The 21,128-nt window shown below is 46.0% G+C and overlaps 1 long non-coding RNA gene across 3 annotated transcripts in view; it reads left to right on the top strand.

Annotated features, from left to right (window-relative positions):
- The window catches only part of LOC116668550, a 28,393-nt gene extending 7,631 nt beyond the window's left edge, over positions 1–20,762 (top strand). The window contains exons 2-5 of one of the 3 annotated variants that reach the window (XR_004325687.1): positions 8,053–8,193; positions 18,238–18,405; positions 19,241–19,371; positions 19,457–20,762. This is a non-coding gene — a long non-coding RNA (uncharacterized LOC116668550). Of the gene's footprint in view, positions 1–8,052; positions 8,212–18,237; positions 18,406–19,217; positions 19,372–19,456 lie in introns of all 3 variants that reach the window. The other 2 variants (XR_004325685.1, XR_004325686.1) reach the window with 2 other exon arrangements.
- Positions 20,763–21,128: the final 366 nt, after the last annotated feature.

Here is a 21,128-nt window from a genome sequence, read left to right as displayed (position 1 = left end):
ATGGGGAGAGCAGGCGGGCTCTGCCCTGCGGGCCAGGTGGGGGCCCTGTGGGGAAGCAGGAGGGCTGACTCCTGTGCTCCATGAGGCAGTTTCCCTCGGCTGGATAGAGGCAGTCCCACGACTGTGGCTGAGACAGGAGAAAACCAACATAAGACCCCACGCCCCATGGTGCTGTTCCACAGGCTCACGTCCCACACTCCGCGTGCAATCCTCTTACCCCGCAAGTTTTTATTTGAAAAAGTGTCAAACCTGCCAAAAAGCTGCAATAATAGTACAATGAATACTCTGTGTCACAACTGCTTCTTCTTTCTCAGTGTGCATGGGTGCATGGGTGCATAGGATGCAGGTGTGTATTCATTTGTTAGCTGAGCCATTTGAGAGTTTGCAGCAGACGTTGGGATACTTCATCACTAAATACATCCCTAAGTAGGAGCAGGTGTCTCCCAGGAACAAGAGCATTCTCCTCCATGGTCACGATACCATGGTCACCCTCGGGAAATGTGGCATTAGTACCGTACTCTTTGCTAATACAAAGTCTGTATTCAAATTCTTCACATATATATAATTCATGTCACATTAACATATATTGTACTATATTAAATTATATATATTATAACATATATTATGTCACAAATACGTATGTATATATACACAAATATACATTATTGGGACAATTGGAAGAATTTGAATGTGGACTGTGTATACATACATACATACAAACACACATTATTATTATTAATATATATTATTAATTTAGTATAATTAAATTATCACTTTAAAATTTTAATCCAAGATTCAACCAAGGATTTCAAATGCATTTAATTGTCCTGTTTCTTAAATCTCCTTTAATCCAAAATCACCTTTTCAGAGTGCCTACTGCGTGCTAGGCCCGGCATCCCTTATCTAATTTCATCCTTGTAAGATAAAGGTTATCTCCTTTTGCAAATAAGGAAACAGAAGCTTACTGAAGTTAGATAACTTACCCAGGGTCACATGGCTAGTGAATGGCATGGCCAGTATTTGAACCCCACCCAGACTCCAAAGTCTGCCCCCTTTCCTTTACACTGTGCTGTCTGAACTGTCTTCTAGAGATGATACTGAAAGGGTAATACTGAGGTTGGAACCTGAGAATCATTCCAGGAAGTGAGAGAAAGTTCCATGGAAACACAGAGGATTTTAAGAGAGGAGCTGATGGGGTTAGCTCAGGAGGCAGTGGAGTGCCAAGTTAGAAGTAAAGTCTTGGAGTCACCGGGGTTCCAGTTTGCATCCCTCTGTCTCCCAGCTATGTTTCCTTCACATCTAGAATCTTCACTTCCCCACCTGTAACATGAGAGCAAGGACAGTGACTCACCGATCACTATGGGACACTATTAAATAGTCACACTAAGTTCTCAGCATGCAGCTGAGCGGCACCTGCCAGGCGTTCAGTAAGCGAAAGTACTTCTGTTACCACTGATGGGAGCAGTCACCTGACAGGAGCCACAGCAAAGAGCTGCTGGCCAGGAGTTGTCCCTCTGAGTGGCAGCAGGGTTCGCTGCTTTTAACATTCAGGCATGTGGGTTCCATAAGAGAGGAGGAGCGGCCATGGGGAACTTGGGGATTCCGTTTGCATCGCTGGAGACTAGTGAGGTAGCCCCCTTCCTGACTGGAGCTCCCTTTGAGAGGAGCGGAGGGAAAGGAGGCCCAGGTGGGAAGACCTTGCCGTGGGGGCACTGCTGTCCTCGCCCACCAGACAGGCTCCATCTCCACGTTTCCAGGGTGATCAATGATTTCCTGGGTTTTGGGGAGTGCATTTTCTTAAGGGAAGGTGAGAGTACGCTTCAGACAGCTGAAATAGAAGCAGGATGTTACGGGCTTCATTCTGTCCCTGTCAAAATTCATATGTTGAAGTCCTAACCCCTAGCATGTGGGTTATGTGACAGTATTTGGAGATGGGGTCTTTAAAGTGGTGATGAAGTTAAAATGAGCCCATGAGCCCATGAGTCAGGGCCTTCTTCCAATCTGACTGGTGTCCTTAAAAGAAGAGATTATTGTCACAGAAACTCCAGACTTGGGCACACACCAATGGAAGACCTTGTGAAGACACAGGGAGAAGACAGCCACCTGCCAGCCAAGGGCAGGGGCCTCGGAAGAAACCAAACCTGCCAGCACCTTAATCTTGGACTTCCAGCCTCCAGAATTGTAAACACAGGTCCTCACCTCCTCAGAGGTGGGGTGGCCTCGTGAGTTAAAGAAAGAGGCAGCAGCAGAGAGATTGGGCCTGGCCTTCAGGGAGCAATGCGCAGGGCTTCCACTCCGCAGAGGGGGCAGGGCCCAGCAGCAGGTCCCCAAGCCGAGACTCAAGAGTCCTGGGTTATTTCCACCCACCGGACCGAGGCCGGGATACAGACTGTCCGTAGCGAAGTCGTGAGCCTGGGTAATGTCTCATCTTGGAAACGAGAGCGTGAGGACTGGCTGATTCAGGTTCAGGTCCCTTCCTCCCAGGATTCCTGCAGCAGTAGAAGAGTAGGTTGGTTGAAAGTGTGGGCTGAGCTGAACGTCCTGTTGACAAAGAAGGCAGTTCAGTGGTTTGAATGCGCCATCATTTCTGTGGAGAATCTGGCAGGAGATGCATTAGAGTCAATGAACCAAGAACCAGAGCCAGGACCTGCATGTGCTGTCAATCAGCTTTTTCTTTCCCCGTGGAGGAGGTGGCTTGACAAGTCAGGGTGGCACCGGGGCTGACTCAGGGTGACTGTTCTCCTGGATGCTGGGATGATTGAACTGTGTGATCTTGGCGGTGTGGAGTGACCTCTTCTTTGTTATAGAGAGCTGCGTGGCCTCAGGGGACACTGGGAGTCTGGCCTCCCCAGGGACGCTGCCAGGCCACACAGGAAGCCGGCAAGTTGAGAAGCAGCTAGGAGACCAGGGCAGCCAGCAACCAGCTCCAGCCCCACGCACTTGGCTGCAGAGACCAGTTCCTGACGCCCCTTGAGTGGGCAGCAAAGTTCTGGGGCCCAGCCTCCTGCTCACCCCAGCTTCCCCAGGATGAAGGAGGCCCTCCCTCCACCCATGACCACTCAGCAACTCAGTCCTGGACGACAGGCTCAGAGCTGTCTGGGGCAGCAGTGTCAGAACAGCTTTTCTGCAATTCTCTTAAAAGTAATGAACCAAGTCAGCTGTCAAGTTTCCAAAGATGCGTGAAATCACACACGTGGAAGCCCATCCTTCTGAACTCTGGTTCGCTCTTAAGTGCTTATTCCTCTCACTCCCCTGATCATCCCATGTCAAGATGATGTGACCTTCGATTATTCTTCTCCACAGAAGTTCAGGGAATTGAGTCACTGAGAAGAACCAGGGTTAATCCAGTGACACAGGGTATGACAGAGCCTGAGTAGGACTCAAATGGCATCTCCAAGTCCCTGAATCAAGGTTTCATCTCCTAGGAGACACATACCTGCTTGGCCCATTTTCTCCTGAATTTTTTATTATATTACTTTATTATTTGTAATTTCATCATTCAATTTTATTATATTTAATATTAAATCATTTATTATATTTTATATTAAATTAATATAATACTAAATAAGACACAATATATTTAACATATATTAATAAGATAAATTAAATATATTATGTTTTATAAAATTATAAGATCTATTTATATTATTTTTCATTATTTTATTATCCAAAACATGCTACCTGTTCCAAATAAAATTTAAATGTTCAAATAATTGAGAAATTATTTGTCATTTTTACTGGTGCATTTGATGTGCATCTGGACTGGTGGCACTGGGCACGCTGAAAACAAGGAGAAATGAATAGCTCTGAGATGTGACAGCATGTGTATTTGCTCAAGAGTGAATGACAAAGATCTGCATTTCATTTTTACAATATCCCATCAGACATATGGGACACCACGCACGTGATTTTTAGTTAAAAAGTCAGTCGTGCCCAGTGCAAAACTCGCAGACAGACGTGGACCATCAGACATTCTGCTCTCCGTGGGAACAAGGGCGTTCTCATTCCTGGGGATGTCATTACTGCTACTGGAAGAGGGAGCTGAGTTTTCCAGAGGGATTGCCCGTTTCTGACACGAAACTCAGCCGAGCCTGGATAAACCCAAGGCCCCGGCCGCCTGTTTGACACCCGACCTTCAGAGCTCGGGGCTGCGGGTAAAATGATCCCGGGCTGAGAGCCCCAGGCCGCCCTTCCACTCCCCTCGCCTCCTTATCATAATCCATCTCTACCAGGGAAGCCAAGCGTGGGCGCCCCAGGTGGATAATTGATGATTTCAGCATCTTTCCCAGCTCTTCATTTTTCCCTTTTGGTTTCCTGATTAGGCCTCAGATGAGTATATTTGCTGGCGGGGCTGCAGAAGTGTCTGCGGCAAGTGTGGGAAGCACAGTCCCGAGATGACAGGCACCTCCTCCCGCGCCGGCAGCCCCCGAGGCTGGGAGAGGCAGCGCAGCTCAGAACAGCGCGGTGCCCCACACGTGCACCTAACTCAGGTGCGTCACGCCGCCTGCACTCAGCTAAGAGAGAGACGGAGGGGGGGGGGAAGCAAACTGACTTTGTGTAAAACCCTTTATCATACACTCTACGTTATTAAATGTGTGACATTACCCAGCGTACGTGGGTATTACTGTACAGCAAGCCCCATCTGCCACCATCTGCCTTAGGACGACATAAGGGGCTTGCCATAGTAATTTTGAGGGTACTTGGTCTTTGCCTCACACGCTGACTTCAGAACCCAACTCCCCAAAAGATGCAGTTTCGCAAGTTTTAAACATAAAAGGTAGCTTAACGACGCTAATTACTAAAACTGTTAACTCAAAAATTATTAAACTGGAGGACCCAGGGTTCAGCTGAATAATGGATGTCAGGTACCCAAGGGTCTGAGTTGCAGACATTAAACAAAGAGGAAAAAACAGAAGAGTAAGGGGAGGTTGTGAACGGGTTCTGGCCCCCTCACGGGTCAGGGGTACACTCTTCCAGTCTGATTAGGACAGAATTGGGGGCGCATGTTACAACAGCAGCCACCCTGTCTCCCCCTTCTGAGGGGGCTGCAGGTGGGGTCCCAGTTAAGCTGGAAAGGAAGTGTGGGTGTGGCAGGGCAGTAGACGAACATGACGGGGGTGGGGGGATGTTAGTCAGTTTACAGAAGTGTCCACGACTAAGGGATTTCTAGGATACCTTCCGAAATGAGCAACTGATACTCTCCCCCTTCTCAGTAATAACAGCTAATATGGGCTGACTTATTCCTAAGGACCAGTATCCATGCTTTTTAATCTTTTCCCACGTGTAAGTACTAAAAGGCGTTACTGCGCTTAACCCTTATGATCTATGAGTACTATTGTCATCCCCAATTTACAGATAAGGAAACTGAGACTCAGAGAGGCTAATGAACTTACCCAGAGGTACAGTCAGGAAGTGAGAGCAGGGACATAAACCCAGAGGACCTGTGTGCTTTTTAATATCCTTTTACTTGGCCTATTTTCTCTGAGGGCTGAAATACAGGGGAATAAAATTAACTTCACAGTTTCTTACAGTATACACTAAAAAGTTCCTAAGAGACAGTTTAGTCATTTATATTCTTGGTTCTCAAATACTTCATGCCACAAAGTTTTTTTAAATAATGTTCAACCTAAATTTGCAGAAGGCATTTAAACCTTAGATGGTCAATATAAAAAAAAAAAAAAAACAAAAACAAAACGGTTACCTGAACATCTCATGCGTGCACACATCTGACCAGGTGCAGAGGATACAGAAGGGTGAAAGGGCCTGAATCCTGACCACTATACACATCCCTTCAGGCACAGAAATCTTTGGGTTCCCTGCCTGCCCTCATTTCTGCAAGAGAAATCACTGCAGCTCCTTCAGTCTTGCCTTCCAACCATTTAATCGTTTTAATTTGCCTTCTCTGGATTTGCTTCTCCATCATTTTGTCTTACTGAAAAAGTAAGGGCAGAAAGAATTCTAAGAGAGGCCTGACAGAGGCTGGTCAGGGTAGGAGGATCAGCTCAAAGTTCCCTCATACTGGGCGCTTGTTTGTGAATTCCAAGGCTACGATTCCCTTTTCCTTAATAAGAGCAAAACACAGCTGACTTAAGGTTTAGCTGGCATACCACTATGGCCCCTGGCTCTTTTTCTTCCATACTTGTACATTGTCAACTCCTTCCCAGCCCATTTTTATGGTCTTATTTTCATTCCCACATAAATTTCCCAGTGCTGTCTCCATTATGTAGCATCCTGTTTTATATCATTTACCTCCACCAAAACACTTCCAATTTAAATTCTCTGTTTTATGGTTTTCTTTTTCTTTTTTCTTACCATGGACTCTTTATACCTTGAAGGATTTTTAGAAATTAATTCCACCTAGTGTTGCCTTAGTTGGAACTCATGGTTGCTCATTTTATCCTTAAAAAGTAGTGAGAATGGAGTGACAACAATTGCTTCGAATGGGGTTTATGGACACTTTTTTGGAGAAGGGACTCTGTAATGTACCAAGCACTGGATTCAGTACTTTAAGGACATTTTCTCATTCTTAAAATAATTTCTTGAAATATCCTGGAGACATGGGCTTTAACATTATCGTTCTGCCCGTGAGGAAGCAAAAGATCAGAAAGATGGAAGTCACTTGTCTAACAAGAAGTAGTGTGGGAATTTAAACCTGGTTCTGGCAGCTCCCAAAGTCCATGTTCTTTGAATCTTTTCCTACATTCATTCTTCCTCACTGTCAAAACATTTCTCTTTGCCAGACTTAGGTGTTTTATCCTAGCTCTGTCATCAACATGTCACTAGATGAGTCAGGTAAATCGTTCCACCGTCTTGCGTTTATTTTCTCATCTTGAAAATAGGAGTGATGATATTCATTTTACCTGCCTTGCAGGTAAGGATCAATGTAAAAGTACTTTGGGAAACATACAGCCTAAAAAAGTATAGGTTCTTACTACAGTTATTACTAGTCTTGAGCAATGTCCTGTGGGGTTTAGAAGACCCCCCTCCCAAGGACCTGAGGCTCCATGCACTGGCAAAGAAATGGATTTGTTATAAAAGATAGAATTCTCCTAAGAAAGTACTGTATCAGTTAGGATGTTTTTCAACTGCCAGTAACAGAAACCTGACTCAACACATAGTAAGAAGTGTCAAAGCAGGGCAGCTCCAAGGTTAGTTAATTCATGGGCTCCTTGACATCAGTCACGAGCAAAGTTCCTCCCGCCTTTCAGCACTGTCCCTCAACAGGCTGGCTGGGATTCAGGTTAACGCATTTCATGGATGCAAGATGGCAGACTCGGGTACCACAGGTAAGCACCAGCATCCAACAGAGGCTGAAGGTGACTGCCTTGTTCTGCTTCCATCCCCCAGCAAACGTTCCTTCACATTTCACTGCGCAAAATGGTGCCACAGGCTCTTGCCAAAAACAGTGCCTGGAAGGGACGTGGGGATGACTGTCTTACTGAGACATGTGACTGTGGGAGGGAGAGTGGATTATTCAAATAAAACCAGGGTTCTGTTAATAAGGATGAAAGGGAGAATAGCTGTTGGTAAGCAACCAGCAATATCTGCTCTAGAAAAATGAATTAAGTCGATTAGCTATGATGGATTATCATCCCTTCACATCTCAGACAGTCTCTGAAAGAGAAGTGGGCACAGTGTCCCACCCGCCCCCCCCACCCCGTCCCCACTCGCTGCTGCCATTTAATTTCAACCCAGTTCTACTTTAAAGGATTCAATTTCATTCCACACTCACAGACTTCAAGATCCTTCTGCCTCCCTGGATCTCTCACTTTCTCTTTATTTTGGATACAGCTTGTACGAATTGGTGCCAGAATGCTGAAGGGCCGCTTAACATTTTCTTTTCTGGGCTTTCCCAAGTGAAACAGAGAGAAGGACTCCAGGCTGGAAAGGCTCTTCAAGGAGCCTTCATTAAAATAAGCCGCGAGTTTCCCTGTGTCTCCTTTCCAGATCCCATCACCCTCTGTGAGACAAGTATCTACAACGCTGTTCAGTGTCTTATTGCCTTCCCAGCTGATTTAGTCTCGAAAAAGCACTATCCGTCCTGTATTCCAGAAAGAAAGGAGAAGACCCTTGTTCTGAACGCGTGGAATGGGGCTCCTTCATGTGCGGGCATTCCTGGGTTTAGTCCAGTGTGAATCACAGTGGCGGGTGCCTTCCAGGAGAGAAGCTGGAGCCGTCCAGAGAACCTCAAGGGTAATTATATAAGCACAGGTAATCACTATTCAGAAGTAATTATCAGGTTGTTTCCCCATAGACGCAGAGACGCAATGCAAGGATATTTTTAGCTTTGGAGTCCACTGGCTTTCCCTGTCTTTCTTTCCCTCTGTTTACCCTAAAATTAACATTAATCAACATCTGGCCCCAAGCACACTGTGCTTCCACCACCGTGTCATTATAACACATTTCCTAATTTTGTTTTTTAAAGTTTGACCCCAGCTTCTATCTCTGAGTCAAGATCCACATTTGTAGCAGTGAGTGAATGAGGCTCTGGGGCCCAGGGATGCTTAAAGTGCCCGCCCCCACTCCATCCTAGGTGGTGAAAACACAGAGACTGCCACAGCCTGCACTTGTAGCAACATTCTTCCCCTGGAGCTGAGGGGAATATATTTAGGCTTTGTGTTATGGGGAAATTATGTGCCACAAGAGCAATAAATAATATTTAAACGTATTGCCACTTAGAGACCACCACGAGAGTTACAAGCAGAGACAGACAAGCTTGGATATCCAGTTGTTTTCTAAACATTTCAAAAACCACACGAAAACCTCAAGCTGGATCTGATTCCTTGGCTTTCTGATGCTAATTCTTGGGACCACGGTTAAGAGAGTCTTAAAACACTGGTAAGGAAATTTCTTCTCCTCACTCTGATCAAGAGGAGGAAATGGCGGTATTAGGTCATCTCTGCCACTGGGGACACACCACCCTCCTTTGCACCAAGAGAGAAATCCAGTCATGGAATGGGCTCCACAGGTGCACAGGGTTAAGAAAAGAACAATGAAGCTGTTTATTTGTAATCAAAACTCGGAACTGGTGGAGCGAGTCTGCAGGGTTTAGCACTATTACGAATTTGCTAAGCCTCTGGGCTTTATTATCATTATTATTATTTGTTTAAAAAAAAAAGATACAGATCACTAACAATACTATTTGCAAACTTCCCTCTCTTGTATATTTTCTATTTTTATTTTTCTAGTTTTATTGAAATAGAATTGACATATAACATTGTACAAGTTTTAGGTGTAGAACACAATGGTTTGATATGTGTGTGTACTGTGTTTAGTTAACAAGCATCACTCACATAGTTAAAATTTTTTTTCTTGTGATGAGAACTTTGAAGATCGACTTTCTTAGCGACTTTCAAATAGAAAAGACAGTATTGTTAACCAGAGCTTCCACGCCATATGTGACATTCCCAGGACTTACTTTAAAACTGGAAGCTTGTACCTTTTAACCCCCTTTACCTGTTTCACCCACCTTTGGGCTTTTTCCATCTGGAAATAACCTGGAGGTTTGTAAGTGATTCCTTATTTTCAAAACACTTCCCACATTTATGACCTCATTTGAGCCTCACATCCTGTCATAGAGGACAGGTTTGTTTTTTTTTTAATTAGTTTAAAATCGATAAAACTGAGGTAAGAGCCTAAGTGACTTACCCAAGACTCACGTGGGGGTGCTATATCTACTAGTTTGCCCAGGACAGTCCTGTTTCCACATGGTGTTCCATAGCAACTATTAAAGGTCTCCTTAAACTCTCAAAAGTGTCCTGGCTTGAATGATAAGGTATATTGTCACCCTAACCAGAGGTCAAGGTCAGAACCCAGTCTTCCAACTCTCAGTCCTAGGCTATTGCAGCCACATCTCCAACACAGCAGGCCAACAGAACAGAGTTTCCCCTCCTCTGGCTCACCAGGGACCACAGCCAGCGATGAATCAAGTGAAACTCACCAGGGACAAAGAAACTTTTCCTGGTGATGGAGGCACCTTCAAAGGTGACTCCTTCTCCTGACTCAGAGAGGCTTTACTCAGTGTGACTTTGGCCACCCAGACTGGCCCAAAGTTCCAAATGTCAAATACTACTTAAAAACACCCAGTCCTCCTAACCTGTGGCCACAATGACCTACCCAGAACGAACACTCTCCCCTTTGACTCCCCTGCCCTCAGGCCAGTCATTCATGTTAGCGCTAAATTTACCTCCTGCTCACAACCAAACTTGTAGTATGAATGAAAAATTGTATATATATTAGACCAAAAAAAAAAAAAAAAAGAGCAAACTCTTGTGAATCACACAGTCCAGGTATAGAAGCACTTGTTTCAGGGGGTGAAAGTCGTATTTTAAGATCCTTATTTTAAGATGTAATTTTGCCTACACTTAGAAGGGCTGGCTATGCTGTCTACTTTTTTCCCTATGAAAAGGAGAAATAAACAAGTGAATGCCAAGTGTCTGAGAGTAGCCTGAGTCCTCAGGAGAGGAAAAACACCAGAGAAACTCAATATTTAGTTGTAAAGACCTGATTTCATGAGCTCGGTTGTCCTTTATTTTTCCGCACTCAGTCTCATCTTGAATGGCTTTCTTTCCACCTGACTCTCCAGGAAGAATGTGGTTAAATAGACCCCAGCTGTGGGCTCCGTCCTGCCCTGAATGGTGTGTTTCCTCGTACCCTAAGCGTGTGCATCGTTGAGTCGTTTTCCTAATGGGCCTTTGAGATGTGCTGGTGAATAAGGAATAGAATTATTTATGGGATGATTTGGGGGCATTGTCCCCATTTTGGAAACAACTGTACTCTTCCCCATAGGAGTCACCTGTTTCTCCCAAGAGGGAGCTTCTTGGGGAGAAAAGTGCTGGGGGAGGCCGTCCCATTCTCTTACTAGTCTAACCGCCTACGGGAAGCTTCCCACTCACTGCCGGGCACCTCCCTCCCTGTGACCTGGGCTACACTCGGGAGACGGAGGCCAGCGAGCCCGGGCTTGCCTTTTGTGCACCAAAACAGAGGGCAGCACTGACAGCTGAGACTCAACCATCCGCCTTAGAGCTGCCAAGAGGCCACTGCTGCCGGAGAGGGGCCAGCAAGGGTGGCGGGAGTCTCTGAGGATGAGATTAGCACCGAAGCAAGAAGACCTGGGTGTAAATCTCAGTTCTGCCATTGGCTAGCTGTGGTGATGCCAGGCAAACCTCGTAGAGCTGAATCTGAAATTCTCTCCGGGGCTTGGTTCCCTCATGAGCAAAGGGCAGCGGACGTCTACAACCCCTTCCACCAGCAGCTGTCACTCACTACACACTCATCGCGGGCCTGGAGCCGCTCGAGGTGCAGCGCGCACACTGTCTCCATCCTTCCAACCACCTTGCAGAGAGGACATTGATATCCCTACTTGACGCATGAGGGAACAGACCCAGGGCACTGTCACCACCCAAGGCCACACAGCACAAAAGAGCTGACACTAGGGTTTGATGCTAGTCTTCCACACTCTACCTGTGAGAACTCCTGGGAGGACCACTAAAATAATATAGGTCAACGTGCTCAGGGAATGGCGCTCCCGGTCAGAGCAGCCCCTGGTAACCCACTTCTTTGGTGTCCATCTCCCTTGCCCACGTCCCGTTTCACAGCCCTGGCCGTCTCCAGGCACCCTGACAGCATGGAGACTGACGCAGGGCATCACACACACTTGTTCCCTGTCCTCATGCGAGGCCACAGTTAGACACTCTGCAAAGGCGGTACAGAAAAATGAAGCCAGAACACTCTGTGCCAGAAATTCTTTGAGAATAATTATCTCACAGGTCAGGCAGAGATGCCAGGCAAACGGCTCCAGTACAGATGTCACTGATTCCTGAGGTCCCGTCTCCCCGTCCTTTGTTCTAGCTGAGCCGGGCAAACATGCCCTCGCCCAATTACTTTCCCTCATCTTTATTTTAGCCCTTATTATCTCAATTACCATCCCCAGAGAGGCCCCACAAATGAAGAAGGGCTTGGAACCACAATGGTCAACATCATACTTAATAATAACAATTATATAATTATATATCTCTCGTATAATAATATGTAATTACCCAATAATTACTATTAAACAGTGCCGTGGTGACCACTGAGGCTCCCAAACCCTTTAATTACTGTTGCCACCCATACAAAGCAGAAGATCATTCTCCAACGTTGCTTCTGGGCCCACAGACGCTTCTCTTTTGAGTGCTCAAGTGTCTGTTCATTTCTGTTCTCACTCTCGAGCTGAGCCTCACTGGGAGCTGGAGGCCTTAGACCTCCAGACTTAGCACTCTGGTTCTTTAAGCATGTTACAGGCCAGTCTTCTCAGGGTTTATTTTCCCTTTCATCTCCAAGTGCAGACAGCGTCTGGAGAACCTCCTTGTCTGTGGTGACTGGTGGGGAAACCTCACATCAAAATAGGCAGAATGAGTCCCAAGCCCCAGCTTCTTCCCAACTTGCTTTCACATACTCAGAAAACAAGCAGATGTGGGTAACTCTTGAGTAGAATTGAAGTTCTCAGCTATGCCGACTTTAGAATCTGAAAGTTTGTAAAATTCTGTCTCTCTAGTCCAAGATATGCCTTCCTGTGGAGGCAAATACTGAATTTCATCCTTTCTTTGCTGGATTCCAACCTTGAGACATCTTTTTGGGAGGTGGCTAGGTGGAGGGGATACCATAATAGTATACGGATTTCTTTTTGAAAACTTTTTGTACTAAAATGGACATAAGAAAAGTGAATTATTTGGCTGAAAACCATATGGGAGACTTTCAAGGGATCTTTCCCCGTTTCCCAGACCGCACGTAGACCACTAGAAATGTTAACTAGGGGTCTACAGGCCAAAACAAGAACGATTTCCCTTTCCTGGTATGAGACTGGGCCCCTTCATTGCTTAGGGATGCCCGATTCATAAGGCAGGATAGCGAGCTAAAAGTCAGCTGCCATCTATAGGCTGAGAGATCGATTATAGGTCAACGAGACCAAGGAGAATAAGGCAAAGGAGAATGATGCACATTCATTTCCTTCAAACTAAATTTATCATAAGGTGATTTTTAAAAAGAGAGACAAAGCAAGTGATTTTTTTCTATTCATATGGGAAGCCATTAAAAACATATTTTTTTCCCAGCTTCATCTACCAGCTATCACTAAGAGCCTGACCCTTTTAGAAGGTCACAGTGCAGAGGGGAGGGCACAGCTCAGTGGTGGAGCACAGGCTCAGTGTGCACGAGGTCCTGGGTTCATTCCCCAGTACCTCCATTAAATAATCAGTTAACTAAAATAAATAAATAAATAAAACCTGATTACCTCCCCCCTGAAAAACAAAAAAAAAGAAGATAACAATCTAAATTATGCCCCCAAACCTGAGGGAGTACTACATGCAGGTGACAGAATCTGGAATAGAAAATCAGTTTTTTGAGGCCTTTACAGCACTCTCGTTGTCACCCTTGGAGAAGCCTTTGTAGGCACAAGACATACTTGGTGACAGACCCCTGAGTGCCCCAACTCCTACTCCACGCCAGAGGGGGAGGCGGGCAGCTCTTTTCTTTCACACGTTGCACGTGTTCATGCCATCCCTCTTCTCTGCCACAGCGTCTTCCTGTGCCTTCCAGGTTGGACAGTGACCCAGAACCATCCAGTAGGTGACGGGCGCGGCCCTCTGTCTGCTGGGCTTGGCTCTAAACCCAAGCCACAGTCTCAAGTCTCCATCTCGGGGTTGACGGCTGCAGTGCCCTGAGCTCTGGAGCAAGGTAGGACACACCCCTGCGCAAAACCTTCTGACAGGTTTCCAGGGTCTCTGGAAGGAAACCCAAACTTCCTGCAGCCCAGAGGGCTCTCCATGAATAGTCTCTCCAGGTGTCGGCAGACGGCACTCTTACTCCCATCAGGACGTCCACCAATGCTACTTGTAGGCTCTTTCCTGCCTTACTTATTCCCAGAGCTTTCTTCTCCCTCTTTGTCGTGCTAACTCCTGCTCACCCTCAGCATTTCTACTTGAAAGTCATTTCCCTAGAGGAGCCCTCCACGAAACATCCCTTCTGAGAACGTCCCCCGGTGTATGTGATCGTAAACCATCCTTCTTTAGTAAGCTGTTGAAAAGATACATAAAAAAAGACAAACTTTGCTGCCCCCTTCCCCCCTCTTGATTGTGAGGGTCATCAGAGGAGAGAGCTAGTGTGTTTTCATTTACCCAGTGTCGGGCATGTCATCATTTACAAGTCATTCTGGAATAAACCAGTGAATTCAGTAGATGCGATGACCAGAACATTGAGACACGTCCTACGAGCCACCTTAGGAAATCAGCAGAGGAGCTAACACCCTGGAACCAACAGAGCGCTGGCGTGTGGGAGCCGAGGTCCCGGGGGTCTAGCCCCAAAGTGCAGAACACAAGCTCATCAGGTCTTCAACCCAACTTGGCCCAATGTGGTATCTGAAAGGGCGGACACAGACCCTGGATTCCCCAGGACATGCTCACTTCAGATGTTTAGCACTCCGCTCTCAGAAACCATCAAAAAGCCCTGGAAATGGTCATGTTCTGGCATCCATACTGTATCTTCCACTATTGTCTTAAACCCAGAGACAGGGCGGGGGGCAGAGGAGGTAGGAGTTCTTTGTGAATCATAAACCCCTATTTTTGGTTGAGAAACTATGAGCACAGAGCTTACATGTGTGTCAACCTCAAAAGCTAGGGAGGTGTTCCAAAATATCCTTCCTTCCCTCAGTAACCCACTGCAAGCATGTAATTTACTATTTTATTTATAGCATTGTCCTCACTGTATTTTAATCTTTACTAAAGCCTAGGGCTAATGAGTTCCACAGGTTCACTACCTGCTGTGTGAAGTCGTAATTTTACAAACTGCCTGGCACGCTCGTTCTTTAACACTTCAGGCCACTCTGTGCCTCTGTCTCCGATCAGCTCTTTGTCAGAGGGGAAGGTCCTGTTTGTCCTTTTCTCCCGGCCTCCCCACTCAACATCTGAGCGTTCTGTCTTTGGCTCTCTTGTGTCCTGTAGCTAATGGCCAGGTCCTTTCTTAATTGACTTGCTTTACAAAGAAACATTAAGAAGAATAAGGTTTCCTTCTCCGATGCTACTAGACCCCCACCAGGAGTGCCAGCATCACTCGGAGGCTTGTTACAAATGCAGAATTCCGGGGCCCCAGGTTCTGAATCAGAACCTGCATTTTAACAAGAACAGTAGCTGACTTCTTTGCACATTCAAGTTTAAGAAGCTGCTCTAGAGAATCTTCATCTCAGACCCCAAGAGCCCTGGCCCCGGGGCTCCTCCCCAGCAGCACCCCTCAACCCTAACCCCTGCCCCACCAGCAGACACTTCCCTTACACAGTAGCAGGCTGGCTTTTGTGATCCAGCCCCCTCCCCACTTGGATTCAAAAGAGCTTAGGGAGCCTCAGAACTCTGGGCTCCCAGGAAATGAGGGTGTCAGAGGTCCCAATAGTAAGTATCAGCTGCCTTCTGTGTTTAATAGTTTGATGAGCTACCACGTGAACTTCTACGGTATGCACCTGTGCGGTATGTGTGTATGTAACACACACTGTCATACATGGTAATTAGGATCTCATGGTAGTTTCTGTGGAACACACGCACCCTATATTCTAATCACATCTAATGTGTTGTAGAGAAAACAGCACAGGCTTTGGCGTTAGACTGGGTTTCGCCAGCCTCTGCCACAGATGTGGCAAGACCTCAGGCAAGTTGTGGAAAACTGTCTTAGCCTCACATTCCTCATGAACAAAACGAGGGCAGTTCCTGCCTTGCAGGGCCGTGTGGGATTATAAATGGGTACAGTCTGTATTTGCCGCAGCGCCTGGCATGCACCAGGTGCATGGTAACTCGGGGTCCTGTCATCAGCACGGCTGTTGTGATCCCCATGTAAAATTATCTGTGGGTTTTGTTCACTCTTAGATATTTAGTTACATCCAATTCAGTTCTCAACGGATCCTCATGTCACTTTTTGTATAAACTGGTCCAGGCCAGTGTTTTCATCCAGTTGACTTCTTGGTCCTAAAACCACCTTTACAACGTTCCCTACACCGGGGTCCAAAGTTTATTCTTTAGCTGTAAAGGAATCTGCGCCTATTCTTGATCACCTTCACCAGTGCCTCGGGATCTTAGGGAGAAGCGGTTCACCCATCTGACCAACCCCGTAATTATTCCCAACCCTTTGAGTGCCTACTTCACTCTAGGGCAGTGGTTCTCTGAGGGTCGGGGAGGAGAGGCTTTCAACAGGGGACAGGTGAAATGTTTGAGTGTCACAACTGGGTGGTGGGAGGATGCTACTGGCATCCAGGGAGTAGGGGCCAGGGATGCTGTTAACCATCCTACAATGCACAGGAGAGCCTCCCACCGCAAAAATTGTCCAGCCCCTAATGTTCGTGGTCCTGCAGCTGAGAAATCCTGCTCTAGATTCAAGTTGCAGGGTATCAGTCTCAGCAGTCCCTTCACCACAAACCCATATGCCCGCTCTGCTCACTGTCTTCCATTCCCCATCACAGGGGTCCTTCAAGTGTCTTGAACTCTTCATGGCCCATCAGGAATTTCAAGCCCCTGTGGAATGGCCTGGCTATTCATTTCTGCTGGCTGGGTTGTCACAGTGCTTACCTCACACCTGGAATGACTTGGCGGGTACAGGGAGAGCCACTGTGTGTCCAGCACATCAGTCACGCTGCCATTTTAGAGAAAGGAAGGTGCATAAGGGTTCCAGCCATGACCCTAGTGTCTCCTGCTTCTTTCTGTCTTTTCTCTCTCTTAGCTGTTGTCAGGGGTCTGAGTCTCTGACCTTACCCTCTGGGCCACCTCCTCTCCAGCCAGTCTGCACACCTCGCACCGGAAGCCAAGCTCTTTCTTACTTGCAACATCAATGGCTCCCTCCTCTACCACTGTCCCTAGTCTCTGATACCAAACTTTTATCCTCTGTTCTCATAGGACCCCTGTTGTGTCTCTCACTGGACATGGGCTAGTTTAAGCTCATCCTATTTGAAAGCACCAAGTGATTGCCCACATCCAGCTCTTCCTAGGACATCAATCATCCATTTCACAGCTCCTTAAAATTTTACACCAGTGACACAGATATTGGATAATCTGGGAGGAGGTGGTGATTTCCTCATGCACACCTGAACTTTAAAGAAAAAAGATGATACGTATCCATTATTCCAAAAGGTAAACTGAAGAATACATAGAAAGGACAATGGTGAAACATTTCTGTATACTTAGGTAGGACTAAAAGTACACTTGAAATGATGTGCATTAAAAATTAACTAAATGTTCAAAGGAGTCTATGACTGCTAGAGAGTTAGGTTTGCCAGGTTCACCAAGCAAGAATGCTCTACGTGTGAACACGGAGACTGGGGCTCACTCTTCTGGTTGGATATTAATGGTTTGTGGAGTCCTGAGAGGTACAGAGCAGACCCCAGTCAAGTCTCCATCCTTCTAAACACTTAGGGGACATGGCGGAGGACACAACCTGACACACCCAACACACAGCCTCCCACACACAGTTCTCGGTGCTGCTTTCTGTTTTCTGGTTTCATTTCTATTTTTATCTTGTTTGTGGGGCTCATAAGCACTGGAGCAAAAGAGCCTGGTGTCAAAGCGTTAGGGGAAGGCGGTCCGGCCTTGATCTCCCTCTGGGGTCGGCAGACTTGAGCTGAGATCATTACCGTCTTACGGTAGAGTTAGCGGCTCTGTTTTGTAGATTGGCACAGTGAGTACTGTTACTCTGTTCTTTTCTGCTTCATTCCTGCAGACCTTTCTCTGCAGAGCCCACATGTCTCACAGAAAGCTGATGCCATCACCAGCCCCAAGAGCCAGCGCTGATTCGTCCAGCATAATCTAGGTAACCCCACACCCCAGTGATGGGTCCTGGAGCTCAGCCTTCAGCCGGCCTCTCACGATTCTATTCTCTTGGCAATAGTTACCGGTGCCGGTGCGGGACAAGACCTACACTGGTCCAATCAGACTGAAGTGAAGGATTTTTCTTCCACCAACGAAGAGTGTCTCTTCCTTCCCAAACCCCAGGGAAGTGAGCAGGGAAGTGCACAGCCCCGATTTTTGCTGGCAGTCCTCATACAACGTTGAGGAGAACAGCTTAAGAATGAAACCAATGCTAGCATAGGGCAGAAAGACACAAAAAACTGGGTCCTCGATGATACAGTCATTGAATCAATCAATCCCGCAGTGCATTCACTCTACCTTCTGGATGTGAAAGACAGTATACCTGCTGATTATCTGATTATTTGCATTGTGTTTTCTCTTACAGCCCAGAGCATCTTAACGGATCATTTCTCCCCCTCGGCAGAACTTAGGGCCCTATGAGGGAGGCACCAGAGGCTCCGTAATCCACCGACACCTTCTCTTTTACCTTAAACTCCTTCCCGAAGCATCCTCCTAGCCCACCATGGCAATCAAGAGACCTCCTTCCTAAAAGGTTAGAAATCGTTAGACTGCAACTCAAGACCCCCAGCAAAGTCTGCTGGGTCCCCTTCCACCCTGTTGCCTGCCTTTTTCTTCTCCTATCCCCTCTTGAGTTCATCCGTCAGACCTTCTTCCCTCTCCACTCCTGCCAGGACTTTGCGGCCTTACGTGTGCATTTTATCCAAGATGGCCTCGGGTCCAAGTGTTTGTGACGTCCATGACAGGGACTTGCTAATCTCTCGGAAGCCACCCAGTATACGGAACCCTGCAGTTTACCTGAATGATCACACTATTTCATTTTTTTAATTCCCCGTAGTTGGCATCAGGGCCTTAGAATAGAATTTGCAGTTACGTTTTGCCTAAAAAGAAAGAGCTGCCAGGGCTCTGCAACTGGCAATGCATCAGTTCCACCTCAAGTAGATCAACGGGGAGAAGTTAATGAAACGGAACAGTTCTCATATTAACCAGTTAGCTATTCAGCTTAGGACAGATGTGGAAAATAAGCCCATACGAGACAAATTCATTAATGTGAAATTACCCGTTCAACACCTTGATATCTGAGCAGGCTGGTGTTTCAAAATTATTATAATTATGATCATGGGGATAAAGAGAGCCAAACTTTCGAAAGAAGACTTGGAAAAAAAAAAATTAAAAATCCTAGTACTACCCTGCAAGATGAAAATAATGAGCTGGTCACAGATCCCCAGGATATCAGCAATTGCTCTAAATCCTTCTTGATGAGGAAGCTGTGGCTCTGAACTCAACATTAATTCAAATGCAAATAATATCTCTTCCCCCTGAGAATCATTATTCCTGATTCGTCAGGCAGTTTAATGGGAAATTGGCAGGTGCGCTGCAGACTGAACCCGAGACGTTGCTTCAGCTCCAGACGAAAGCTTTGACTCCTAAAGATGTGGAATCCGAGCGTCAGAGCACGGAGGTTTGAATTCCCCCGCTGTCCCTGAAGTCAAGGCCCCAGGTAAAGCCTCTGAGACTCAGTAGGATGTAGACATGGTATTTGCAGCCTGGAAAGCACTGACAACCTTTTCTGGTTCTCTTAATAGCTGGCTCTCCAGTAGCTGTTAACCACCAAAGGGCTAACCTTTGCATGGAGGTTCTTCATAAACACAACCGGCAGAAGACAGTCTCCAGTAATATCGCCTTCAGGGAGCCCACGTAGGAGAAAAAGTTGGAAGCCTCTGAAATTGGATGGCTTAGGTTTCAGTGTATGATGCTACAAAGATGACATGGGCCATCTGTGCTTCAGTCTCTCCATCAGCAAAATGAGGACATTAATATACCGACCTTGGAGGACCGTTTAGAATTTCTTGCAGGCAACAGAACGACATGGTTGGCAGCATGGACTCTGAAGCCAGATTCGTGCGGGTTTCCATCTGAGCCCCACCGCTTGCTTACTGCCTAGCCTCAGCAAGTGAACTCACCTTTTGTTTTGTGCCAGTTTGCTCAGATGGAAAATGGGGACGATAATACTAACCTCCCATAGTTGTTACGAAGATTAACATTTTAAAATAATTTAGACCAGTGTCTGGCTTGTATAACAAGTACTTTTTGTGCATCAATTGCGGTATTTGACCCTGAGTAAGAAAGTTATACATTAATATCAGAATTAGTGTTAACCTCCGTGTGAGCAGGAGTAATGCTGTAAATGAGGGGAAAAGGGGGTAATAATTCAAAGGATAGAAGAGAAAGGGACAAGATACTCGTAGTTAGAAGAAATTGCCTCTCAGCAATCCCATTGTGCCAGGCTTCACGTCACAGCTAGAACCGGGATGTAATACTTGGGTGTATCTCAGTGACCCAGGATCTCCCACTGGAAACACATCAGGCACCCGCATGCTGTTCTCGTGAGAAGTCCGGAAGCTTATCTCTGAGGTGAGCAGAAGGGAGACCAAGGGCGGAAGCGACCGTGTGTGGCAATCGTGGGTCTCAGTGACTGTAGACACAGGAAATACTTCATTCTTAGCAAAAATGAGTCATAGATCATGTTCCATAATCACATAGACACAGCATGTCAGGCAGAGGAGCTGTGCTTGTCCAAGAAATGTAAACAACAACAGTCCTTGACTTTCCATCCTGCAGGGTCATGAAGACCTGCCCTGTGTCAATGGCCATTTCTTTAAGTCACAGCTGAAAAAGTAACACCTATTTATTCAAAGAAGAGTCAGAAAAGATGTGCTGATCTGATAAATGGGTAATAGGATATACTTGGTTTGTTTTATGTGTTAGACCTCTCCCTAAATATTTGGGTGCAGAAAAAAAAAATGGAGCCGTAAATCATGATGAATATTTGATTAAAACAACCCCACAACAACTCTGAAAAATCTACTTAAATACAAATAATCACCCTAATTTTTGTTTTCTGGGTTTGTTTTTTTTTCTCTTATTACTAAAATCTGGTAGGCACACACTGAGTTCTTAAGCCAGGACTTCTATTTTCTATCAGAGAATTTTTCCTGACTATTACTTTGTTTGTTCTGGATTGTATTACTTTGTAAGTGAGAGATGAGATATACTTCTGTCATACGGAACTTTCTCTCAGTTACTTCAGGCTAAATGAGTTTCAAAGTACCTGCAGAGTTCAAATGAATCACTGCATCTTGCTATGTCTTGCAGACTTGTCATTGTTGAAGGTTACAATTTCATTATGATACTCTTACACTGTGATTAGAATTCTGTATTTGCTAAAGTCATTTTATGAGCAAGGACGAATATTTA

Source organism: Camelus ferus, chromosome 14 (assembly GCF_009834535.1).
Source record: "Camelus ferus isolate YT-003-E chromosome 14, BCGSAC_Cfer_1.0, whole genome shotgun sequence".
Classification (NCBI taxonomy): domain Eukaryota; kingdom Metazoa; phylum Chordata; class Mammalia; order Artiodactyla; family Camelidae; genus Camelus; species Camelus ferus.
The sequence above is the reverse complement of the archived record's forward strand: the minus strand, read 5'-3'. Positions and strand labels throughout refer to the sequence as shown.